At 45.8% G+C, this 27,621-nt stretch overlaps 1 long non-coding RNA gene across 1 annotated transcript in view; it reads left to right on the plus strand.

Moving 5' to 3' along the window:
• Positions 1-27,315, plus strand: part of LOC310668881 — a 361,082-nt gene extending 333,767 nt beyond the window's left edge. The window contains exon 3 of the long non-coding RNA XR_014506866.1: positions 27,071-27,315. This is a non-coding gene — a long non-coding RNA (uncharacterized lncRNA). The remainder of the gene's footprint in view (positions 1-27,070) is intronic.
• Positions 27,316-27,621: the final 306 nt, after the last annotated feature.

Below are 27,621 nucleotides of genomic sequence, written 5' to 3' on the forward strand. Positions count from 1 at the left end.
TTAAATTTGTAGCAGGTTTCCCCCATTTCAAGGTAAAGTCTATGAATATACAAAGACAAGACAGAAAAGCAGCTTAGTCAACTAGTTGAAGTGAATGAATTTGAGCAAGTTTGTGTGTGTGTTTCAGGGCTAACTGGGCTTTCGCTATCCTAAGTGTGTGTTCGTGTGTGTGTGTGTGTGTTTGCACTTTTTGGCTTGTTAGGAATGATGGGGGGAAATCTTATTGAGCAAAATCACATTTCATATTGAAGGTGGTATTAATCTTTCCCTGTTATATTGCATTTCTATTGGGTTGGCAGATATAGATACAAATAGCTGGTGCCTTTAAATGCCACAACTGGTAGTTAGGAAGGCTAAGCCTACACTGGGTCTTTTTGTGTGTGCTGAAACTATATTGCCCACCCGTATAAAATACCAAGGGAGTATAACACAATCTATGCAAACATTTGGTAAGTATAGCATAGTGATACGTGATACAGCGCATGATATTTGCTGCAATACTCCAAGGTTTTATTATAGATGTGTGTTACTAAGACATGGATTAGGGGTAGGGAACATTTTTGTACCAGTGGCGCAGATCCTTATCTCACCAGCAGCAGCAGCACAGGCTAACTTTGACAGATGGGTGGGGTAATCATCTGACATCATAATGACGGAACACCACCTGGTTTGCAACAATAAATATTTGTTATTCAGCCAGGAGGATATCAATGAGGGGCAAAGGATTCCCTTCACTATCCCACAGGTGAGTCTGGCTTGCTATGTGGTGACTCAGTTCCACACCCTGTGGAATTCTTCTGGAGATGTGAATTGCTACAACTTTGTTGGGATTCCGCAACCAGCTAAAAGCATATCTGTTCTCCTAGGCTTTTGGAGGAATTTAGTTATGTTTTCTGATGGTGCCGCTAAGGTTCTGCTATTTTGCACAATGATCTATAACAGGTTTCAATTTTAGTTTTAACATTGTTGAGTTATGGTGTATAACATTTTGTCTTACCTATTACATTGCAAACCATACAGGTGAAACTTGGAAAATTAGAATATTGTGGAAAAGTTCATTTATTCCAGTAATTCAACTTAAAAGGTGAAACTAATATATGAGATAGACTCATGACATACAAAGTGAGATATGTCAAGCCTTTATTTGTTATAATTGTGACGATTATGGGGTACAGCTGATAAAAACCCCAAATTAACAATCTCAGAAAATTAGAATATTGTGAAAAGGTGCAGTATCTATTCAATCCATAACACCTGCATGTTGGGATTTGCAGGATACTGAGTAAGTCTGCAGGCTTCAACAGGATGATGCAATACTCTGTAAAGTGCTGGGTCAGAGTGACTCAGCAGGAATGTGGTTAATGTGATTGGCTATCACCTGTTTTAAAAGGAAAGCCTGTTTAACAGTGGTTGTGGTGGTTGTGCTGTGGTATGGTGGTGCTGTTGTGGAGAGTATTCGTTTGCCTTAAGGAGCAGGTACTCTTTGTGGACTGTTTTTGTAAATACCTGTATATAGCTCACATTAAAAAGACTGCACTGGAAAAACCTGGGACTCAGAGCGTTTCTGCTAAAAAGCGCCGCGAGGAATCGCGACAGGGTTATGGGCCCAGCACGCTTCCGCTGCGCAAGAGTACAGGTGGCAGTTATCTAGCCGTGGGTGCTGGAGGTGAGCTGCAGGGATGGAGCAGTCCAGAACTGGCGTGTTGCTGGAGAAGCTGACGGCCACAAACTACAGCATCTGGTCGGTCCGCATGCAACACTTCCTCAAGCGTGAGGGCCTGTGGAAGGTGGTGGAAACTCCACCGCAGTCCCCTGAGGAGGATGAGGACGACGATGAAAAGCTGGCACTAGCAGAGGCCCAGCTAGAAAAGGATGAGAAAGCTTTGGCTACGATCATCCTTGCAGTGGACGACAGCCAGCTAGTCTACGTAGCTGACAAGGTGACGGCAAGTGAGGCGTGGAATGCGCTCAAGGCTGTCCATGTGCGAGAGACAGCTGGCTCACTGATAACATTGACCAGGAGACTGTACCGGTGTCGGAAGAAACTGGGGGACTCCCTGGTGAACCACCTAAAATTCCTAACAGGCTGTTTCCAGGAGTTAGCCTTAAGAGGGAGGCCTGTGGGGGAAGAGGACAAAGTCTTTATAGTCCTGAGTTCCCTTGATGACAGCTATGATATGCTGGTCAACTCCCTCGAGTCTGTAGAGACTAATAAGCTGACTCTGGAATACGTTACCGGACGGTTGTATGCAGAGGAGGACAGGCGTGCAGAGCGAAAGATGACCTCAGCCCAGCTGTTGGAGCATCCCAGAGGGAACAACAGCCGGGAAGAGCAGAGGTGTCAAGAGCCGGAGAAACAGCCAGGAGGAGCTGCTGCAGACCAACCGGTGGTCAACAAAGTAAAAAGGTGTTTTTGTTGCAAGTCCAGTGGACATCTGCTGCGGGACTGCCCGAGAAAACAACAAAAGCAGCAGAAGCACAGGAGGCAGCAGAGAGAGTCTACCGCTTGGGTGTCTGCAGATGGTCAAGAAAATGAAGATCTGTGGGTTCTGGACAGTGGAGCTTCTCAAACCTTTTGTAAAAGAAAAGGACTGCTAACTGATTCTAGGGCTTCAAACAAAAAACATGTAAGTCTTGCTACGGGCCAGAAAGCTAATGTGGTTTGTGAGGGGGAGGTTGTGTTCCCACAGCTGGGACACACATTCAGGAATGTGTTGTGTGTGCCTAGTTTGCAAAACAATCTCCTGAGCATTCCAGACTTGGCAAAAGCAGGCTTTGAAGTAAACTTTGTGGGAGATCAGTGCCAGATAAAGCAAAATGGGGCAGTGTTGGCAAATGCTAACCTTAGAACTAATATGTATGTACTGCAGTGTGAGTCTAAGGTTGCTAATGTGCAAAATGTCCCAACCCATGATATGTGTATTCATCTCCTGCACAGGCGTCTGGCTCATGCTAGCTATAAGGTGCTGAACAAAACATTGGAGTTGTGTGGGGGGATGAAAAACATTAAAAGTTGTGATAATTACTTAGACTGTAATATCTGCAAGGAGGTTAAAAGCAGGGCTTGCCCAGTAGCAAGAGCAAGCCAGAGAGAAACCAAAAAACCACTGGAGTTGATTCATGCTGATGTAACTGGTCCTTTTCCACCAAGTGTCTCCCATAACAAGTACTGTTTGATCCTAGTGGATGACTATTCTAGATTTGGCTGGGTCTATCCATTAAAGCAAAAGTCTGACGTTGCCCAAACTTTGAAGTTCTGGGTAAGAAGGGTAGAAAGGCAACTTGGCGAAAAGGTGTGTTCTATTCAGACAGACAGGGGAGGAGAGTTTATGGCAAGCTCCCTAAGAAACTGGTTGCGTTCACAAGGGATTAAACATAGACTTACCAATGTGGCAACGCCTCAGGAGAACGGAGTAGCAGAGCGTAGGGGAGGTGTCTTGCAGACACAAATGAAAGCATTGTTAGCAGATGCAAATCTTCCAATTAAGTACTGGGCTGAGAGTATTAAGACCGCAAATTATATTGGGAATCGCTTGTGGTCAAGGGTACTAGATGACATACCCTATAAAATTCTCTATAACAAAAGTCCCAGTTTGCAACATTTGAGAATCTTTGGGACAAAGGCGTGGGTTGACATACCTGTAAAGAACCGAAGAAAAGGTGGGAAAGGGGCACAGCAGTTGCTATTTCTTGGGTATGAAAGTGGTACGAAAGCCTACAGGTTTGAAGATAAAAATCTTTTGAGTTATAGTCGGTCAGCCAGCTTTAATGAGCAAAGAAATTGGCCCAAGATACATGCAAACCTGCTGCCAGAAAAAGTTTTACTGCCGAGCATACCTGATAAGGCAGTTGAAACAAAGCTAAGAGTTGGCAGCTCTCCCAGAGAAACTGAAAGGGAGGAGGTAAAGACTGAGCATTTTTCTCCAGCTGCTAGCATGGAGCAGGGGAGAGAAGAAAGTGCAACAGGGACAGGAGGAGGTAAATCTCCAGAGTCAATCCACCCCAAAAGTAGTCCTGAAGGTAGCCCAGGGGGTGAGATTAATGAACCAAGGAGGTCTGCAAGAAGTAATAAAGGTCAACCTCCAGACCGTTATGGGTTTCCAGCCACCATAAACCAGGTTTGTGTAACTGAACCAGAAAACTTTGAAGAAGTGCAAGAGTTACCTACTCTAGAGAAAGAGGCGTGGTTAAAGGCAATGCAGGCAGAGTATAACTCTCTGCTAAACAACAATGTGTTTGTACCTACAGAATTGCCTGAAGGTAAAAAGCCCATAAGCTGTAAGTGGGTTTTTAAAGTGAAAAAGCTGGCTGATGGTAGTTATCAGAGGAAAGCCAGATTGGTTGCAAGGGGCTTTACACAAAGGAAAATGATACATTATGATGAAGTGTTTGCCCCAACAGCAAAGGCTGAAACAGTAAAATCAGTTTTAGCAATGGCAAGTCTGAGAGGGTTAAAAGTTAATCATTTTGATGTCGCCTCAGCATATTTAAATGCTCCTATTGACGCCGAGGTGTATTTACAGCAAATACCAGGTTATGAGCTGGAAAAAGACAGCATGGTTGTCAGGGGTTCAGGAGCAGAGGCACAGGAGAGGGAGGAAATGGAGAGCGAAGGGGAGGAGTCCGAAGGAAATGTCAGCGATGACAGCGATCCGAGGTCTCTGAGTCTGTCCAGTGAATCAGAGGATTCACAAAGAGGGGCTCCCATGGTCAGGGCAAGGGGAGTACCCAGGGGGGCACTTCAGGGAGAAGGGGCCAGAGGGGACTCAGAGAGCAGCAGCTGGAAATCGGGACCAGCATCCACACCAGAGGGAAGTAGGGGGGAGGAGTCCCAGGCATCGGGATCAGGCGGCGCGCTACCAGCGGGAGAACATGAGGCAGGATTGACCACGCCTCTGTCAGGGAGCGAGGAAACGGTTAAGAGGAAGGTTAAACGCACGCGCGCGCGCCAAGTTCAAATGTACAGGAAGGCGGCACAGTTGGCAGCCCGGGTAGGGAGCCAAGTCCTAAAGCCCGCTGAAGAGAGCGGGAGGAGTCAGGAGGGTCCACGTCTGCGTCAGAGGAGTCCAGGAGGGAGGAGACCCCGGGGGGCAGTAGGACCCAGCGGAGAAAGGAGAGAAGGGAGAGGTGGAGTAAGATTAGAGTCTTAAACTGGTGCACAGGGGGCGGAGATTCAGACGGAGCTTCGCCGGTCTAAACTCTGGACGTAGAGCTGGGGCGCTGAGGTTTGGAAATGGAAACTATTCTTCAATAAAGACTTTGATACTTTACTACCGGCCAGCGTTGGTCCTTTGTGAGCTGGGACCAGGAGCCAACTCTGACAGTAAGCTCCGTCTCACAGTTTTGGCACCAAGAACCTCGCCACGTGAGTCGAGCGGCGAGGACAGAGGAGGGGTGCTTCGAGAGCTCACACAAATCTGGCAAGATGAATCCAGAACAGCAACTGGCAGAACTGCGAAATGCAGTAACTCAACTCAACGCGGAGGTACGGGCCTCCAAGAAAAGGGAAGAGGAAATGGATGCAGCCTGCAGAGATCTCCGAACCAGGTTGGAAGCGCTCACTACACTGGGGCAAATGGGACCCAAGTCAGAGGGCATTGGACTGGGAAAGAGGGGAGGCAGTCTGGTATCTCATTTCGACGGGAGTTTACAGCAGTACCCCAACTTCAGAGCCGACCTGCTATTTGCACTGGATCTGCTAGAAAAAGACTTTAGAGATGAGAGAGAGAAAGTGGGGTTTATCTTGTCCCATTTGCATGGGGAGGCCAAAACGTGGCTGAGGAATTTATGGAGAGATAATGATCCGGCGCTCCAAGATGCGAAGGCTTTCATTAAAGCGATGGATTCGTGTTTTTTATCAAAGATAGACATCGATATTGCCAGGAGAGACATACACGGACTTAAACAAGGCAGAGCCAGTGTGAGGCAGTACCATGCACGCTTTTTCGGATTAGTTCATGCACTGGGATGGGAAAAAGATTCTGCGCCAGTGAGAGACCTCTTTTGGGAGGGCTTGAATGCAGATGTAAAAGCTGAGATTGGAAGGGGGGAGAGACCAAGGAGCACCCAGCAAGTGGTACAGAGGGCGCTGGAAATCGGGGTGCATCTGGAGGAACGTCCTTGGAACAGAGAAGAAGGACGTTGGGGAAGGGCGCCAGCCAGAGCACCTCCCCTCTCTCTCAAAGATGCAGCGCGTGCGCAATCCACACCCTCGCAGGGAGGGGGAGAGGAACCTATGGAGATCGGAGGTGCTAAGGCTCAGTCAGCTACCAGAGCCCTAACACCGGGAGCAGTCAAAACGAAGCCTCCTAGAGGGAACAGGAAGTGCTACATCTGCGACAGTGCTCAGCACATGGCGAAAGAGTGTCCCCAGAGGCTCCATAAGCACACTGCAGCCTCGGCAACAGTGACAGACGCAAGTCAACAGAGGGCACCGCAGCAGGGAAACGACGAAGTCTGGCTGGAGGAAGAAGTACTGGGGTCCAGCCAGACAAGTCAATGAAGCAATCCCCAGCAATTTTGCAGCCCACAGACCCCCTCCCACCCAAACCAGTGGTGCAGCTTACAGCGTCACTCCAACTGCCCAATGGACGCACTCTGGAAGTGCCGATTACCATTGACTCTGGCAGCAACGCAGACTTTATAGCACTGGACTTCATTCAGCAGCACAATATAGCACTACTGCCAGCCACGCTGCCTCTGAAGGTTGTCACGGTGGATGGCAGAGACTTGTTGGGGGGGCAGGTGGTGCAACAAACGCCTCCCATGGTGATGCGAATTGGAAATCACCGAGAAGTCATCAGCTTCAATGTCACCCACCTGTCGGACACGCCTGTAGTCTTGGGCATGAGTTGGCTGCACAGGCACAGCCCAGCATTGGCGTGGTACCAGCGCCAACTGACCTTCGGCTCATCCTATTGCGCAGAACATTGCGTCCTACCTGGCCCGGAGGAGGAAGAGGGTGAAGCGCAGCTACACTTAGGCACGCTGCAAGCAGTGCCACGCAAGTATGCAGCGTTTTTGGAGGTTTTCTGCGAGAAAGAAGCAGACAAGCTGCCTCCCCACAGGCCCTATGACTGCAAGATTGACCTCCTGCCAGGGGCGACGCTGCCAACCGGGAAACTGTATTCTATGTCTGAAGACGAGCTGCAGGAGCTCAGGGAGTTCATAGACCTCAACTTGAAGCGCGGTTTCATCAGAGAGTCAAAGGCAGTGGGGGGCAGTCCTGTATTCTTCGTGAAGAAAAAGGACACGCCCCAAAAGAGGCTTGTAGTGGATTTCAGGCTCTTAAATTCCAAGACCAAGCCCACTGCCTTTCCCATGCCCAAGATAGATGACCTGCTCGCAACGGTGCGGAAAGGACGCATTTTCACAAAGTTGGATCTGCGAGGGGCGTACAACCTGATTCGCATACGGGAAGGCGACGAGTGGAAGACTGCCATGTTCACGCCTCTGGGCACCTATGAATACAGAGTTATGCCCTTTGGTTTACAAAATGGCTCTCACTGTTTTCAAGCCTTCATGCATCACGTCCTGGCGGGCCTCCTCTACAAGAAATGCGTCTGCTTCTTGGACGACATCCTGATATTCTCAGAATCAGAGGAGACCCACGAGGGAGACGTCAAGGAAGTTCTGCAGAGACTGCAGGAGCATCGGCTGTACGCCAAGCTGGAAAAGTGCCAGTTCAACAGGAAGGAGGTAGATTTCCTGGGCTACAAGTTGTCGGACACGGGGCTCGCCATGGACAGCGCCAAGGTTCGCGCAGTGTTGGACTGGAAGAGCCCGCGCAATCGGAAGGAGGTCCAGCGGTTTGTCGGTTTCGCCAACTTTTACCGCAAGTTCATCAAGGGGTTCGCGATGCAGACAGCGGCCATTACCGACACGCTCAGCTCCAAGAAGAAGAAGTTCATCTGGACGGAGCAAGCGGAGCAGTCCTTTCAGAACCTTAAGCGGCTCTTCTCGTCCGAAGAGCAGCTACTGCATGTGAATCCCAGCAGACCGATGAGAGTTGAAACGGACGCCTCAGACAGAGCCGTGGGCGCAGTACTGTTGCAGCAGGACCCGCATGGGGACTGGAGACCGTGCGCATTCTACTCCAGAAAGCTCAGCAAGTCAGAGCAGAACTACACCATCTGGGACAGGGAGTTGCTGGCCATTCATGCAGCATTCAAGGCGTGGCGGCACTTCCTCATCGGAGCCAAACACACAGTGCAGGTTCGCACAGACCATAAGAACCTGGAGTACTGGCGTACAGCAAGGTTCCTGAACCAGCGGCACATCCGATGGGCGGAGTTCTTTGCGGATTTCGACTTCCGGATAGAGTACATCCCAGGCGACAACAACATCATGGCAGATGCACTGTCCAGGAAGCCGCAATACCTCGAAGAGGCGGCACCAGCAGCGGCCAAGCACATTTTCGCACCGAAAGCGTGGGCGTGCGCTTCAGCAACCGTGGACCTGGATGCTGTCCGTCGAGCGCTGCAGGAGGACCCCTTCGCACAAGCTAAGATGGAGGAGGTGCACAAGGGCATGGTGAAGGACGACGAGTTCCAGATACGCGACGGATTGCTCATCCGCAGAGGGGCCCTCTACGTACCGGGAGACGACCTACGCGCGAAAGTACTGCAGCAGTTGCACGACGCACCCACCGCCGGGCACTTTGGCAAAGAGAAGATGGCGGAATTAGTAGCCAGAGATTTTTGGTGGCCCAAGATGAGGGGGGAAGTCGCGGAGTACGTCTCGAGGTGCGACACTTGCCAAAGGGCCAAGTCAGTGCACAAACCTCCGGCGGGACTGCTCGAACCGCTGCAGACACCGAGCGAACCGTGGGAGAGGGTGGCCCTGGACTTTGTCACGGATTTACCCAGCTCGAGGGGCAAGACGGCAGTGCTAGTGGTGGTGGACATGTTCACCAAAATGGCCCATTTCATTCCGTGCGCGAAGGTGGCCACAGCGGAACAGACCGCCAAGCTGTTCATAGACCACGTCTTCAGGGTGCACGGCCTGCCACGGTCGATCTTGTCCGACCGGGGGCGGCAGTTCATCTCGAACTTCTGGCAGAAGCTGATGGGTTTCCTGAACGTCAAGATCAACCTAGCGTCGGCGAGACACCCGCAGACCAACGGACAAGCGGAGCGCGTCAACGCCATCATGCAGCAGTACCTGAGATGCTATGCAAATCAGCAGCCGGCAACATGGGTGGACTACCTGCCGCTCGCGGAGTTCGCCTACAACAACACGAAGCACGTGTCCACGGGGGTGACACCGTTCTTCGCCAACAACGGGAGGCACCCCAGAACCTTCCCGGGATTACAGAGACTGGGGGAGGGGGAGCCACAGGCAGCGGAAGTCTTAGCGTCAGAATTGCAGGAAGTTCACGAACAGCTGAGGAGGCAGTTAGAACTTGCTAAGCACGCATACGAACTGCAGGCTGACAAACACAGAAGGGTCGGGGAGGACATACAGGTGGGAGACTGGGTGTGGTTAGCGGCCCAAGCAGTGCCGACCAGATCATTAGCGAAGAAGAAGCTGGGACATAAGCAGCTAGGACCTTATCAAGTTGAGGCACAGATCAATCCAGTGGCCTTCCGGTTGACACTTCCGGAGGGATCCAGAATGCACCCAGTGTTCCATAGGTCTGTGCTCACGCCCTACAAAGCACCTCACCGATTTCAGGCGCAGGGCACGGCACCAGACCCGTATAGGGAGACGCCCCCAAGGAGGGACTCGCCAAGAGGGGAGCCCATCAACCAGGTCACAGAGATTTTGGACTCGAGATGGGGGGAAGAGGGAGTAGAATATTTTCTCGCCAGTGAAGGTACCCCGGCCAGCGCCAACCGTTGGGTGCCGGACTATGCCCTGGACGAGCCTCTTCTCAAGGAGGAGTTTCATGCCTTGTTCCCACACAGGCCCATGCCAGCCGAGTATTTCGACGACTGGCTTTTCACACCCACGCTTTCAACCAGCACATTCCAGGGGTTCACCTCGGACGAAGAACCGGCAATAGAAACACGTTCCCCGGAGGGATCGCCCTTGGGGTTTGCCTCGGACCGCTCGTTTTGGTGGGACGATCAACCAGAGGAGAGGTGGAGCAGGAGGTGGCTGGGGGGTCCTTGGCAGGCAACGGATCCAGAGGTGACAGAGGGAGAGATGGACATGGACATGCTGGGGGAGGACCTTGGGTTCGAGCACGGCGGCACAGAGATGGAAGCAGAGGAAATCGAGGTCGGCGAGAGCACGGAGGACGAGCCGGACTTATCTGGCTGGATGCACGCCACGGGGGACGAACTGTATCCGCCACTCACCCCCACAACGACGGACCACCCAGCACCCACACCTGAGGAAGGGGAGGGGGGAAGGGGGGGCTTCGAGGGGGGGATGGATGTCAGGGGTTCAGGAGCAGAGGCACAGGAGAGGAAGGAAATGGAGAGCGAAGGGGAGGAGTCCGAAGGAAATGTCAGCGATGACAGCGATCCGAGGTCTCTGAGTCTGTCCAGTGAATCAGAGGATTCACAAAGAGGGGCTCCCATGGTCAGGGCAAGGGGAGTGCCCAGGGGGGCACTTCAGGGAGAAGGGGCCAGAGGGGACTCAGAGAGCAGCAGCTGGAAATCGGGACCAGCGTCCACACCAGAGGGAAGTAGGGGGGAGGAGTCCCAGGCATCGGGATCAGGCGGCGCGCTACCAGCGGGAGAACATGAGGCAGGATTGACCACGCCTCTGTCAGGGAGCGAGGAAACGGTTAAGAGGAAGGTTAAACGCGCGCGCGCGCCAAGTTCAAATGTACAGGAAGGCGGCACAGTTGGCAGCCCGGGTAGGGAGCCAAGTCCTAAAGCCCGCCGAAGAGAGCGGGAGGAGTCAGGAGGGTCCACGTCTGCGTCAGAGGAGTCCAGGAGGGAGGAGACCCCGGGGGGCAGTAGGACCCAGCGGAGAAAGGAGAGAAGGGAGAGGTGGAGTAAGATTAGAGTCTTAAACTGGTGCACAGGGGGCGGAGATTCAGACGGAGCTTCGCCGGTCTAAACTCTGGACGTAGAGCTGGGGCGCTGAGGTTTGGAAATGGAAACTATTCTTCAATAAAGACTTTGATACTTTACTACCGGCCAGCGTTGGTCCTTTGTGAGCTGGGACCAGGAGCCAGCTCTGACAATGGTGTTAAAGCTGCAAAGGGCACTATACGGTTTACACCAAAGTGCACGTCTATGGCATGAATGCATAGACACAACTTTGAAAAAGATGGGATTCAAACAAAGCCTGGCTGATTCCTGTTTATATTCAGCAATGGTGCAAGGAAGTGTTTGTTATTTACTTTTATATGTTGACGATATCTGTCTAATAACAACTGCACAAAAGCAAGTGTCTTGGTTTATAAACAGCCTAGGTAACAAATACAAACTGAAGTATTTGGGAGAGATTCAGAATTACTTAGGAGTAGAGGTTCAGAGAAATGAAAAGGGCATCTACTCTCTGAGTCAGAAGGAAAAAATTGAAAAGTTACTGAAGACATATGGAATGGAGAGGGCAAATGAGGTTGACACTCCTATAACTACTCAGTACAAAAATGAACCAGAAGGGCAAAAATGTGAGAATGCAACAGCGTTTCATTCTCTGTTGGGTTCTCTGTTATATTTAAGTTGTTGGACAAGACCCAACATAACATTGGCAGTGCACATGTTAAGCCAAAGAAGTGCAGACCCGGCTCAGAGAGATTGGGTAGCACTTAAAAGAATCCTAAGGTATCTGAAAGGCACAAAAGATTACAAACTGGTGCTGGATACAGGATATGATCAGCAAGTGTATGCATACACTGATGCCAGCTGGGGGGACAGAGAAAATGGAAAGTCTACCACTGGCTATGCCATATATATTGGAAATGCCCTGGTTCAGTGGAAATCCCACAAACAAACATTTGTTGCCACAAGTACTTGTGAAGCAGAGTACTCAGCCATAAGCGAATGTGTATCACAAATAGAGTGGTTTGCTTGTCTAACAAAAGAGCTTGGAATACCTTCTGAAATGCCAATCACTGTGCTAAGTGACAACATGGCTGCACAACAGCTTGCTAACCAACAGAACTTTAAGAGCAAGAGTAAACATATTGCGATAAGATACGGAAATGTGAAAAATGCTTTGGAAAGAAATGTGTTAAAGGTACAGCACTGTAACACAAAATGTAATGTGGCGGATTTGTATACAAAATGTTTGGATGCTCCTAAATTTCGAGACTTAAGAGAATTATTAGGTCTCAAGCCTTTGACTTAAGGAGGAGTGTTGGGATTTGCAGGATACTGAGTAAGTCTGCAGGCTTCAACAGGATGATGCAATACTCTGTAAAGTGCTGGGTCAGAGTGACTCAGCAGGAATGTGGTTAATGTGATTGGCTATCACCTGTTTTAAAAGGAAAGCCTGTTTAACAGTGGTTGTGGTGGTTGTGCTGTGGTATGGTGGTGCTGTTGTGGAGAGTATTCGTTTGCCTTAAGGAGCAGGTACTCTTTGTGGACTGTTTTTGTAAATACCTGTATATAGCTCACATTAAAAAGACTGCACTGGAAAAACCTGGGACTCAGAGCGTTTCTGCTAAAAAGCGCCGCGAGGAATCGCGACACTGCAATGGGTTCAGTAGGAAGCACAATCATGGGGAAGGCTGCTGACCTGACAGTTGTGCAGAAAGCCATCATTGAGACCCTCCATAAGGAGGGAAAGCCTCAAACAGTAATTGCAGAAGAAGTTGGATGTTCCCAAAGTGTTGTATCAAAGCACATTAATGGAAAGTTATGTGGAAGGGGAAAGTGTGGAAGAAAAAGGTGCACAAGCAGCAGGGATGACCACAGCCTGGAGAGGATTGTCAGGAAAAGACCATTCAAATGTGTTGGGGACTTTCACAAGGAGTGGACTGAGGCTGGAGTTAGTGCATCAAGAGCCACCACACACAGACGGATCCTGGAGATGGGCTTCAAATGTCGTATTCCTCTTGTCAAGCCACTCCTGAACAAGAAACAATGTCAGAAGCATCTTGCCTGGGCTAAAGAAAAAAAAAAAGAACTGGTCTGTTGCTCAGTGGTTGCAAGTCCTCTTTTCTGATGAGAGCAGCTTTTGCATCTCATTTGGAAACCAAGGACCCAGAGTCTGGAGGAAGAATGGGGAGGCACACAATGCCAGATGCTTGAAGTCCAGTGTGAAGTGTTGATTTGGGGATCCATGCGATCAGCTGGTGTTGGTCCACTGTGCTTCATTAAGTCCAGGGTCAACACAGCTGTCTACCAGGATATTTTATAGCACTTCATGCTTCCTTCTGCAGATAAGCTTTATGGGGATGCTGACTTCATTTTCCAGCAGGACATGGCACCTGCCCACACTGCCAAAAGTACCAAAACCTGGTTCAATGCCCATGGGATTACTGTGCTTGATTGGCCAGCAAACTCGCCTGACCTGAACCCCACAGAGAATCTATGGGGCATTGCCAAGAGAAAGATGAGAGACATGAGACCTAGCAATGCAGAAGAGCTGAAGGCTGCTATTGAAGCATCCTGGTCTTCCATAACATCTCTTTTTTTTTTATAAATAATTTTTATTCACTTTCCAATAAACATTTTTTCCAAATTTAACATTTGTTTTGACATAAACATCTTTTTGACTTCCATCAGCCTATCTGAAAATTCTCCATAATCTCACTACGTCTCACATTTCTTACATTTATATTGCACATTATATCTCTTAATCTTAACCTTTCTTTTAAACAACATTTCTATCAGTCTTTTTCACAAAGCTTCTTGAAAGCCAACAAGCGTTAGTTGCTCCTCACATTCAGTTTTGATATATTCTGTAAATTTACTCCAGTCCTCGGAAAATCTCTGATCGCATTGGTTCCTTATTTTTCCAGTCAATTTGTCCATCTCTGCATACTCCGTCAATTTCATTCTCCATTCTTCCTTGGTCGGCATTTCTTCCTGCTTCCATTTCTGGGCCATCAAAATTCTTGCTGCTGTCACTGCATATCTAAACAATTTCACATCTTTCTTACTGATTTCGTTCCCTACTATCCCAAGTAGAAATGCTTCTGGTTTCTTAATAAATGTATATTTCAACATTTTCTTCATCTCATTATAAATCATTTCCCAAAAGCATTTCACTTTTTTACATTCCCACCACATGTGATAAAATGTTCCCTCTTTTTCTTTACATTTCCAACATTTGTTACAAATTTTATACATCTTACCAAGTTTCACTGGTGTTACGTACCATCTATACATCATTTTCATTACGTTTTCTTTTATTGTAGTACATGCAGTGAATTTCATTCCCTCCTCCCACAATTTTATCCATTGATCGAATTGAATATTATATCCAAAATCTTTGGCCCACTGAATCATAACCGATTTCACTTCCTCATCTTTCGTATGCCACTCAAGCAATAATTTATACATTTTTGACAGAACTTTAACATCATTATTCAGAATCTCCTGCTGAAACCTCGATTGCTTTTCTTGGAAACCTCTCTCCAACAATGTCTTTTTAAACATCGCATTTATCTGGTGGTAATGCAACCAATCATATACATTTTTCTTAACTTCTTCATATGGTTTTAATTTCCATTTATTACCTTCTTTCACCATCAGATTCTCATATGTAATCCAATTCCCTGACATATTGACCTTTCTTACACTCATAATTTCCAATGGTGATAACCAGTATGGTGTTTTGAATTCTAAAAGGTTTTTATACCTATTCCAAACCTCATTCAGCGGTCCTCTAAAGATGTGGTTTTCAAAACCTTTGTGCACTCTATACTTTTCACACCATAAATATGCGTGCCACCCGAATCTATTGTCATACCCTTCTAAGTCCAACAATTGTGTGTTTACTAATTTTATCCATTCTTTTACCCAGCAAAGACACGAAGCTTCATAATACAACTTTAGGTCTGGCAGGGCAAAGCCTCCTCTTTCTTTCACATCTGTCAGTATCTTAAATTTTATTCTTGGCCGCTTGCCCTGCCAGATATATCTTGATATTGTTCTTTGCCATTCCTTAAATATTGTCACACCTCTAATTATTGGAATGGTCTTCCATAACATCTCAGCAGTGCTATAGGCTGTTAGCATCCATGCCATGCCGAATTGAGGCAGTAATTGATGCAAAAGGGGCCCAAACCAAGTACTGAGTACATATGCATGCTTCTACTTCTCAGAGGTCCAGTATTGCTCTATTTGCAGTCCTTGGTTTGCTGATTTCATCTAATATTCTAATTTTCTGAGATTGTTAATTTGGGGTTTTCATCAGCTGTATGCCATAATATCACAATTATAACAAATAAAGGCTTGACATATCTCGCTTTGCATGTCATGAGTCTATCTCATATATTAGTTTCATCTTTTAAGTTGAATTACTGAAATAAATGAATTTTCCATGATATTTTAATTTTCTGAGTTTCACCTGTAATGTGATCGCATGAAGCATGGTCTGAAAGTTTTGAAAATTAGAATAATAAACCTCACCCTTTGCTAATCTGAGATGTTCAGGATGTGACAGAGATCTAGGATGACCTGGCTGGCATATTTTCCCAGTAACCCTGGGATCAAACAAACAGAAGATTATTTAAACCATGGGTAGGCAAACTAAGGCCCGGGGGCCGGATCCGGCCCAATCGCCTTCTCAATCCGGCCCACGGACGGTCCAGGAATCAGCATGTTTTTACATAAGTAGAATGTGTCCTTTTTTAAAAATAATAATAATGCATGTCTGGCTTATTTGTGGGGCATAGGAATTTGTTCATTCCCCCCCCCAAAAAATAGGACCGGCCCCCTGCTGAAAAAGTTTGCTGACCCCTGATAAACATTCTATAGTAGAATTGCACACTCATCATGGGATCCAAAATAGCCCTCTGTGTCTAACATTTTAACATTTTATCTAAATCTCTCAAGACTGAAAGATGCATGTTTTGTTACATTCTTCTCACTCGACTGAAGGGGTTGCATCTGAGGAAGTGGAGTCAATATATATCAATACAATCCAGTCAAACCCAGTGGATTGTATATCTTTCCATTTCTGGATTGGAGATTTTAAAAGGCATAGAAGAAAGCTATAGTGCAGTTCAGAGGCTGTGCTAAACCCTCCTCCAAAGTGTAGATGCAAGGAAGATCTAGCACATCCCAGAAGACTATGTTGTACATCTTTCAAGAGAGAGAAAGCAAAAACACCTCTCAAATGTCTTCCTCCCTCGCCCTGTGTGTGTCCTGATCCCCACTAAGAAACAGAGGGTTATGGGCCTATTTTTTTTTTTACAAAAAAAAAGTTTCCACCCTTACCAGAAGAAACTTGGTTCTGCTTTTAGAAAAGGCTTCTCCTCCTTCCGGAGGGGAGGTGTTGTGAGCGGGAGACGATTCCCGCGTCACGCAGGGGGCGTTCTGCCCCCTGCCCCATTTGCATGGCTGGCGCGCCACGCCCCCAGTTGAGCACCCAACCGGGGGGCTTGGTGGGGGTGTGGTTTGCTGCTCAAATGCAGCCGCGCTGGCCATTCTGCCCATTCGCTCACCTTTTCGCCTCGAGTCACCCACCCACCACACCCTTAGGGCTTAGCTTTTCTCTTGACCTTGCTATGGACCTATGGTTGGTCGCCCAGGGGGCCGGGTAGGAATTTTTTCCAACTGGCAAATTGGCACCGGCCTTTTGGTTTTTTTCGACTACCTCGTAGCAATCATCACAACCTTCTTGGTATTGGCGGTTAAGCATTGGAATGTGTTGTTGCTGTGTGGAAGGGCAAGGTGTGGCCATTGCCTACCCCTTCAAATTTGGGTATTCCGTTAAAGGAATCTGGCGGTCATGGATCCTGTCCGATGCCTGTGTGGCGGGGGGCCATGGCATGACCCTTGGTGACATCAGGGGAAAGCTTATAGTTGTATTAGCATCAACAGGCTCCCCCTACTGGTGGTTAACCCCTCTTCAGACTCACCCCTCTCCGAGTGGGTGGAGTCAAATCTTCCGTGGTCCAATGCCTAAGCCAATACCTTCTCACATGCTGTAATCAATAAAGTTGTGGCCTTTTCTTGCCCATTAACCTTATACACTGTGTCCACGTGTCTTTATTCCTCCAAGCGGGGATCGGGTCCTCGAATCACAAGTAAATATTCTGAGCCAAAGTCAACACACACACACACACATGAAGGGATATTCATAGTCGTCACCAACAGTTACTTACAGCGCCTTGCTTATGTAAATTTTACATTAATCTTCTCAGGTTTTCACTTGTGGAAATACGAATCGATATGAGTATGTGCCATGAATCTTAATTACACGCTGCAAGGAGCAGTCGATTCTCAACAGCTGCTTAACCTGCCATTTTCTTTTCAAAGCTTGCAAACCGGCTGCTGACAGCAAGGGCTGATGCCACATCGAGAAACACAAGGAGCTACTGTTCCTCTTGAAAGCACAACTTTTGAGGTGACCTCGAGAAACACAATATTGCAAGGCCCAAACCAGTTGAAACATCCTAAAAGAAGTATGCATGCATTTTTCTTTTCACTACACTCAGTTTCCTGTGTCAAAGGAGAAGATATAGTTTGCAAAAACCTTTGAAGAAAAAACCACCATGATGATTCGCTGCTTTGGAAGACTAGGCTGCAGCACGATCAGTTATGCAGGGAGTCTATCAACAGTCTCAAACTGAACAAATCAGCAGTATTTTTGTCTAAAACTCAGAAGTTACCGTACTTATTTTCCAGAGAGCTGAAACTGGGCCTGGTGTTCAGTGTGTGCTATAGTTGGCCATGCAGCGAAATGGCAATTTGTGTCATGCAGCCAGATTGATTTTGAGAGAGCAACCCGTCTTTTGGTTCACCATCTATCCAGCTATTATGCAGATTGAACTTAGCGTGCATCTGTGGCCTATTTTTCAGTCATGAGAATGAGCCCAAAGGAAGGTCCTATAAAAAATACCTACAGGGACTGCTCCTGGATGACTTCAGAGCAAGCAGTTGGTGACTTGCAGCCTTCTGGATGACTTTCATGTTTTATTTTGAAATGATTTCTGGGGAGGGAGAAGGAGATGGGCTAGATTATTTCAATGAAACCCAATGACTTCTAAATGTAAAAGCTTGTGTGTGTGTGTTCTTCGGATGCATTCCCTTTCACTGTTTCCTGGAACAGTGTTTGGAAAGCAACCTTTGATTGCTTATTGCTCACTGCTAAAATGCAATGAAAATCAAATATCACAAAAAACAGTCGGTGCGCTTCAATTTTTGTGTGGCCTGTTACTTTTTAAATTTGCAACATCTTGTTAGAGGGGATTTTTCTTCTGGTGGCAGATGACAGAAACTACGACACCATGAGACTGGTGTAAAAATGAATCGAAAACAAACAACAAAGCTTGTGCGTGTTTTCTCCCTGCAGGCAAAGTTCAAACTGCAACTTTTCCTCCTTTTGTAGTCATGACCAGCTGTACCCATTCTGCCCAGAGCTCGCAGAAACAGTTCTTAAAGGTACAAACATCTTTACTATTTCTTTGCAGAATGACTCCAAACACCCCCTCTCATTCAAACAGAAAACGAAACAAAGCAGTACTTTAAACATACACAAAACATATTTATACATCACACACAACAATTCCTAATTTTGTCACTAGTTGTGCATGTTTCTCAAAACTTAGTGCTTTCATAACTATATCAGCCACATTTTGCATGCTCTCACAGTATTTTAGCATTATCAGGTTTTGCTTCACATTTTCAGTCACATTTTGATACTTAATTTCTAAATGTTTATTTTTAAACTGCTCAGACCCAGCAAAAGTTATTACAGCTTGATTGTCTTCCCATATTTGAACTGGATAATCACATTGTATATCTAAATCACTGAGGATTTGAACGTAAAATTTTATTTCATTACACAACTCTGATAAAGCACAGTATTCAGTCTCTGTTGAAGATGTGGCCACGATTCCTTGCTTTTTGGACTTCCAACCTATCAAGGAATCCCCAAATTGAAACACCATGCCAGAAATGGATTTTCTATCAGGCAGGTTGGCCCAATCGCTGTCAACGTAACACTGCAATTTTGTAGACCCTGAAGATGGTAATCTAATCAATAATCAAGTGTATGGTTTAAATACCGGAAAATATGTTTTAAACCCTTCAAGGCATTTTCTGTGGGGTAGCTTATGTCAGTGTTTGTAAAAAGCAAAAAAAAGAAGGAAAGGGTTCTGACCTCCCTTTGTCTCTTCAGCCTGGTCCTCGGACCCTTGTCTGCATAAAAGAGTCCACGAGAATATCCTTGCAGAGTTTTATTCTTAAAAGTCTTTGTGCAAAACATGGCTGAATAAGTATACACACCAGCACCAAGCACCCACCCACCCACCAACCAACCCACCCAAACACCAGCCTCAGCACAAACTAACATCTCCTCAATGCCTTCTTTGCCTCAGTCTTCTCCGATAAAGAAAACAATGCCCGACCTGAAGAATTTGGAGCAAATGATTCAGCAGAGAAAACACAGCCCAGAATAACTAAGGAGATAGTACAAGAATACTTGGCTAGTTTAGATGTATTCAAGTCTCCAGGGCCAGATGAACTGCATCCAAGAGTATTAAAAGAACTGGCAGATGTGATCTCAGAACCACTGGCAATCATCTTTGAGAATTCCTGGAGGACAGGCGAAGTCCCGGCAGACTGGAGGAGGGCAAATGTTGTCCCTATTTTCAAAAAGGGGAAAAGAGAGGACCCAAATAATTACCGCCCAGTCAGTCTGACATCAATACCAGGGAAGATTCTGGAGCAGATCATTAAGCAAACAATCTGTGAGCACCTAGAAAGGAATGCTGTGATCACCAATAGTCAGCATGGATTTCAGAAAAATAAGTCATGTCAGACTAACCTGATCTCATTTTTTGACAGAATTACAAGCCTGGTAGATGAAGGGAACGCAGTGGATGTAGTCTACCTTGATTTCAGCAAGGCATTTGACAAAGTGCCCCATGATATTCTTGTAAAGAAGCTGGTAAAATGCGGTCTTGACTATGCTACCACTCAGTGGATTTGTAACTGGCTGACTGACTGGACCCAAAGGGTGCTCATCAATGGTTCCTCTTCATCCTGGAGAAGAGTGACTAGTGGGGTGCCACAGGGTTCTGTCTTGGGCCCGGTCTTATTCAACATCTTTATCAACGACTTGGATGATGGACTCAAGGGCATCCTGATCAAATTTGCAGATGACACCAAACTGGGAGGGGTGGCTAACACCCCAGAGGACAGGATCACACTTCAAAACGACCTTGACAGATTAGCGAACTGGGCCAAAACAAACAAGATGAATTTTAACAGGGAGAAATGTAAAGTATTGCACTTGGGCAAAAAAAAATGAAAGGCACAAATACAAGATGGGTGACACCTGGCTTGAGAGCAGTACATGTGAAAAGGATCTAGGAGTCTTGGTTGACCACAAACTTGACATGAGCCAACAGTGTGACGCGGCAGCTAAAAAAGCCAATGCAATTCTGGGCTGCATCAATAGGAGTATAGCGTCTAGATCAAGGGAAGTAATAGTGCCACTGTATTCTGCTCTGGTCAGACCTCACCTGGAGTACTGTGTCCAGTTCTGGGCACCACAGTTCAAGAAGGACACTGACAAACTGGAACGTGTCCAGAGGAGGGCAACCAAAATGTTCAAAGGCCTGGAAATGATGCCTTATGAGGAACGGCTAAGGGAGCTGGGCATGTTTAGCCTGGAGAAGAGGAGGTTAAGGGGTGATATGATAGCCATGTTCAAATATATAAAAGGATGTCACATAGAGGAAGGAGAAAGGTGGTTTTCTGCTGCTCCAGAGAAGCGGACACGGAGCAATGGATCCAAACTACAAGAAAGAAGATTCCACCTAAACATTAGGAAGAACTTCCTGACAGTAAGAGCTGTTCGACAGTGGAATTTGCTGCCAAGGAGTGTGGTGGAGTCTCCTTCTTTGGAGGTCTTTAAGCAGAGGCTTGACAACCATATGTCAGGAGTGCTCTGATGGTGTTTCCTGCTTGGCAGGGGGTTGGACTCGATGGCCCTTGTGGTCTCTTCCAACTCTATGATTCTATGATTCTATATATACAACTTGGTGCAGACCACTGAGTCATGCTGACCTAGCTTTATTCGCATTAAAGAAACAGCAGCCATTTTAGCCGTGACAGCTTACTAGTCTGCTCAGTATTCCAAGTGCATAACTCAAATCTGGTCTGCTCCACAATGAAATGTATAATAAACTTCCAACTATTGAATGGTACATTTCAGGATTTACTGGTTCTGCGCATTCTCCTTCATTCTTGAAAAAACCTATTTCCATTGGGGTTTTTACTCCCTTGCTGTTTTGCATATTGTTTCTTTCAAGTAATTCCATTATTTTATCTTTTTGACTCAACAAAAAACTTCCATCGGTTGTCCTTTGACTTTCTAGACCGAGATAATTTTTCCCTGCTCCCAAATCTCTTACTTTAAACTCTTTTCTTAGTTGCTCTGCAAATTTTTCCACTTGCTTGTCATTTTTTATAAAATAAAGCAAATCATCAACATAAGACAAACATAATTCTTGTTTATCACCCTTTCTTTTAGTGTACAAGCAATTATCAGCTAAGCTTCTTTTAAAGCCAAGATTTTTTAAAGCATTATCAAGAGACTCGTTCCAATTTCTAGCTGATTGTTTGAGCCCATAGATTGTTTTGTGTAACCTATATACAGAATTCTGTTCACCTGCCTCAAATCCTGGTGCTTGATTCATAAAAATTTCTTCATGCAGATTTGCTTTAAGATAAGCTGTTTCAATATCAAAATGATTTACCTTAACCCATGTTGTGCTGCAATAGCTAGCAATAAATGTACACTTTCGCTCCTTGCAGTAGGAGAAAAGGTTTCATCAAAACTTTCACCTTTTCTTTGAGTAAAGCCTCGTGCTACCAGCCTAGCTTTGTACTTAACACTACCATCTGCCAAGTGTTTTATTTTATACACCTATCTACAGGCCACTGTCTTTTTTTCCCTTCTGGCAATGGCTCAATAGTAAACACATTATGTTCTGCCAAAGATTTCATTTCTGCTCTCATTGCATTTTTCCACATTACTGTTTCCTGGTGTGGTAACTTTAAAACCTCCTCATAATCACAAGGTTCTTTCTTCACATCAACAGTTTTAACTTCTCGTATAGTAAACCTTTCTGGAGGTACCCCCTTATTGCTTCTTTGTGATCTTCTAACTTGAACCCTCTCCCCCTCTGAACTATCTTCCCCTTCTGATTCATCTTGCTCAGGAGAAATTGGTTCAGCTTTAGGAGATTGCGTACTGGGAACCTCATCCCCTGAGTCCTCATCACTATCACTTCCAGAACTCTTCTTAATTTGTGGCTTTTCTTCCTCAGATTTCACAAATTTATCTGTATCATCAGAAGATAACACAACTTCTGAATTCCCATGTAAACGAGCCCAATCATCTTGCTCACAAAACTCTGCATGTCTTGATATCACAACTCTGCCATGCCCTAGTGCAAAACGATACCCCTTTGACCAACTTTGATAGCCAACAAACCTAAGTTTCTTTGCCTTGGGTTCTCCTTTCCTTCTCTGTCCTTTTGGGATGTGAACCCAAGCCCAGCAACCAAAAGTTTTAACATGGCCTAAAAAGGTTTTTTTTTCATAAAGCAAATGAGGGCTATTGTTTATGGTAGAATGAAACAATCTGTTCTGCATGTAATTAGCACAGAGAATTGCTTCCCCCCAAAACTTCCTGGATATGCCAGAATCACATAACATAGAATCTAGCATTGTTTGTAAAGACCTTATATTGTGTTCTGCAACTGAATTTTCTTCAGGCGAAAAGGGACATGCTTTACGGTGACTAATACCACGCTTTTTCAACCATACCTGGAGGGCTTCAGACATGAACTCGCCTCCACGGTCACTCTGCAATTGGGTAACTTTGTAGGGAAACTGCCTTTCTATATAGTTGACCCAATTTTTAATTAGTTGACCAGTTTCCCTTTTGTGTTTTAACAAGTATACCCAAGTATACCGGCTATAATCATCCACAAGAACCAGGAAAAACTTTGCTCCTCCTTCAGATTCTGCAAATGGCCCACAAAGGTCTGAGTGTACTAAAGCAAATGGCTTCTTGCTAATTCTATTACTTTCAGGATAAGAGCCCCGCTTACTTTTAGACTCCTTGCAGGTATTGCAGTCCAGAAAACTGAACATTTTTTCATTTTAATTCCCTTACTTAATTCTGGCATTTTTGCAATACTGTGGAAATTGGCATGCCCCAAATGACGATGCCACAGATGCTGGCACTCATCATGCAAGGCTCTATTACAGGCTTTAACACATTCCCCAGACTCACTTATTAGCTGGTCTTTCAAAACAAATAAACCATTTTTTAGTGATGCTGTAACCACTTTTCCAGCTTTCTCTATTTTACAGCCTGAACTAGATAAGGTTACCTTAAACCCTTGCTTAAGCAAATTATTTTCTAAACTTGGTACACATAAAACATTGGTAAATTTGGTGCTTAAACAGTTAATATTCACACTACCCTTTCCAGCTGACTCATGCACTGTTCCGTCAGCTAGTACTACATTTACAGATTTACAAGGTTGCTTTTCTACAAGGGCTTGTGCAGACTTAACAAAAATGTTTGTCGCTGCTGAGTCTAAAATCCAGTCCTGTCTAACGTCGTGACTGGTGCCTCAAACTGCTGCAGAAACATACTGGACTTGACTCTTCCTGTCTCCTCGCTTCCCAGCAAATGCAGGCCACCCTTTTATTGTGTTTTCTCCCACAGACACAGTGCACTGTCGTACTAAATGCTTGGTTGACCCACAACGATAGCATCTTCTGACTGTGAAAGCTGCTTCCTCTGTGTGGTCAACAACCTCTTTAGGTTGTCGCTCCTCATCAGTTGCAGATCTTTTACTGGGCCGCCCCCCATTTCTGGAGTTACAGTGAGGGTTTGTCGCCTTCCTCTCATGGCGTCTTTCCTCCTCATCAAGCAAATGCCCAGTTAAGAAATGCATTGTTAATTGGCTTTCTAGAATTGCCTCCAGAGTCATCACTAAATTATCCCATGACTCAGGAAGTGAAGACAGCACATTATAAACCTTTCTCTGCTCAGAAAAATGTTCCCCAAGTTCATTTAACTGTGAAAATAAATCACACATTCTTTGAAGGTGTTTTGAAACACATTCACCCTCACTTAGTCTGGCTTGGTACAGAGCTCTCATTAGAGTAATTTTGCTACCAGCAGTGTCTCTAATGTGTATCGCTCTCAGTGCTTTCCAAATCTCACTTGCTGTTTCAAGGTCTCGCACATGAGATAACTGAGACTTCTCTAAACTCACAATTAAATTGGCATATGCTTTGTCCTCCAGTCTTTGGTCTGCTTCATCTACTTCTTCATCCGCATCATTTACAGGAGGGTTAACAATAACAGTCTGTTAGAGATGTGCTGAAATTGCCAGCTGAGATAAGAACTCCGGGAAACCAGCCATCTGTACAGTCATTTATTGGTACCTTCAAAGTATTTACAAGAGTTCAAAAGATACACTTCATCACGATGAGTCAGTTACTTCGACTGGCTTCTTCCGCCTTTTCGCCCAGCAGACCCACCTCCTAAGCCCGCCCCCATACCTTTCTCTGCTCCGAGAGTGGCTGGGCCCCGGAGATGGCTCCCCCCTCCCAGCTTCATTGTCTCCCGACAGTCTGTTCTCTTCTTCCTCTTCCGAGGAGGAACAACTGCTGATTAAAGGCACAGGATCTCTGTAAGTGCCCTTTCTCTTCCCCTCTCCTCTTTCTCTGCCTCCAATTCCCTGACACAGTCCAACATTGTTCTTTCTTTAAAAATGCCTGCATCTGTAAACTCCATGACATATAATTGGATTCTCCCAGTTTCTCTACCGGAAAACATGAAGCTCCCCCTTGAGCTCCAGGTCCAAGTCCAGCCATGGCTCCACCCAGCTTTCAGCTTTCCACTCAGTCTTTACTCAGACGTGGCTTGAATAATTGTTCGGCTCCTGGTCTCAAAAAGACACTCCCTGCCGACGCCTTCACACAGCCATCTGCTTGAGAAAGGCTGAGTTGCTTCCAGTCTCTGGGTTCTTTTCACACTCTGTCTCTGCCCACTCAGGACTGGGCCCATAACCTGTTAGAGGGGGATTTTCCACTGGTGGCAGATGACAGAGACTGTGACTCTATGAGACCGGTGTAAAACCAAATTTCGATTGGGGTTTTGACTCCCTTGCTGTTTTGCATATTGTTTCTTTCAAGTAATTCCATTATTTTATCTTTTTGACTCAACAAAAAACTTCCATCACTGTTAGGGACGCGGGTGGCGCTGTGGGTTAAACCACAGATCCTAGCTCTTGCCGATCAGAAGGTTGGCGGTTCAAATCCCCGTGACAGGGTGAGCTCCCATTGCTCGGTCCCTGCTCCTGCCAACCTAGCAGTTCGAAAGCACCTCAAAGTGCAAGTAGATAAATAGGTACTTTTTTTCACAAGCTCTTATACAGATAGGAATACTTTTAAGTAGCATTGCACCAACTTTATTGTTTTTGTTTTACCAGGTTTGACTTTCAGTGCCAAAGTTTCAAGTATGGGTAAGGGAGAAAGATAAAACTTCCATTGGAGGCTCCCACAAACTGCAAAAACAACTTTTTGGAATTACAATTCCTATAGTGCTCTACTATTTCCAGCATCTTGTTGTGTTCTCATAATAACATTCTTTGAGATTACATTTTATTTAAAGGGGGGAAACAAAGGCACTTGGCTGCCCATGGCCATTTGTTGGTGGACTATGGTTTTTTTTTAACTGGCATGGAGTTTAAGTATGCACCCACATTCAATTGGACCAGTGTGGCATCAATCACATGGGTCAGCCAAACATAGCACAAATGTGGGAGGCTTATTGCCCAGCCTTGTTTATCCAGCTCATCTTCTTCCAACTGGAAAAGGAGCAAAGGGAAGATCATGAGTTGTAGACAGCTATCTTTTACTCAAAGTAGACCCATTGAAATTAATAGCCACAACTAACTTACGTCCGTTAGTTTTCAATGAATCTCTTCTAAGCAAAAGTTAGTTGAATATAACCCTATATCTTCCTGCTGCCCTCTTCCTGCATTTAAAGGGAAGGATAGAAATGGTTTAAGGGCTAACAGGGTGAATTGAGAATTATTCTCTGGCTTGGATTTTAACCCAAGAAAGATGAGTATTCAGTGGCCTGGTATCACTCAGCTCATCATCAAGGTGAGCATTATATGCTCTTGATGCTTAGATCCCAGCCCAAGGCAACAAGCATAGGCAGCATCTGTAAATTTCACACCATTTTATTTAAGCTGCCCTGTTATCAGCATGCAGTAAACAATGATGCTTCTAGGCTGTAAATATTGGCCTCAGAGAGCATTGTGACTACTTTGCAATGCTTCCATTTAATGGGCCATAATGATTTTGTTTTTCTGTGTTAATAATTGTGAAGACCCCACTCGCCCAACCCTTTGCTAATTAGCACCCCAAAATGATCCCAGGGATTCTTGAGAGGTCCTACCCCCCGAAAGGGGTCGAGAAAAGCATGGCGAGTCCCTGGATTCCTTAAATGGAATGCCTGTTGCGCATTGGAGGGGCCAGGTTCTCTGACCTCCCCTCCACACCACCATTTTATCCAATGCCTGTGGGTTAAACCACAGAGCCTAGGGCTTGCCGATCAGAAGGTTGGCGATTCGGACTTGGCAGCAATCCAGGAGAGGCTCAACATCAGGCCCCCCTGCTTCTTCTGCTGCGGCTTCTGCACCAGTACACTCAAAACCAAGAGGAATGTCGACAGAAGAGGCCTTAGTGGTTGCACCACTAATGATTCACTGGAACAGCTTAACAAGAAAACAGACGTGATAAATGCGAAAGTTGATGCTACAACTATTAAAATCGACTTAATTACAGAAAGTATAAATAATTTGGGACAAAAGGTGAATACCAATACAGAAACTATCCAGAAATCGATACAGGAATCTACTTTGTTACGGCAAATTGCGGAGGAAACTAGGGAGAAAGCCGTTGCTGCTGAATGGAAAGTAACACAGCTGGAGAGGAGAGTCCCAGCCCTACAGAGGCAATTTGATGAACATAAGTTGACGCTTGCCATGATTGAACTTAAAGAAAAACAGAAGAATTCGAGGATTAGAGCCCTACCTGAATTGGAGAAGGAAAGTTTGATAGACTTTCCTACACAGGAATTTGCTGACTTATGGGACTTGGACTTGGGTCAAGAAGAGTTTAGAATTGTGAGGGCCTTCAGATTTGGAAGAGGAGGGAAAAAAGAGAAGAATAGAATAAGAGATTACTTGATCACCCTTCGAACTAAAGAAGAGAGAGAGAGAATCTTGGGTTGGCATTATCAGAAGAACCTAGAAGAGCCAAGAGCACCGGATAGAAGATCATCAGATAGAGGACTAGAGCAAAGAGCATCGGACAGAAGATTTTACCAACCAGGGAAGAATGGCAGACGAAGTTGATGGATTATATGGAACTGGCGGAAATGACTGGCAGAATCCGAGACCAGGGAGAAGAGTTGGTGGAAGAAAACTGGAAAAAGTTTAAATATTATTTACAGAAATACTGTAAAATTAATGAATGTTAG

This window comes from Podarcis tiliguerta (assembly GCF_965153285.1).
Source record: "Podarcis tiliguerta genome assembly, chromosome: W".
Classification (NCBI taxonomy): Eukaryota; Metazoa; Chordata; class Lepidosauria; order Squamata; family Lacertidae; genus Podarcis; species Podarcis tiliguerta.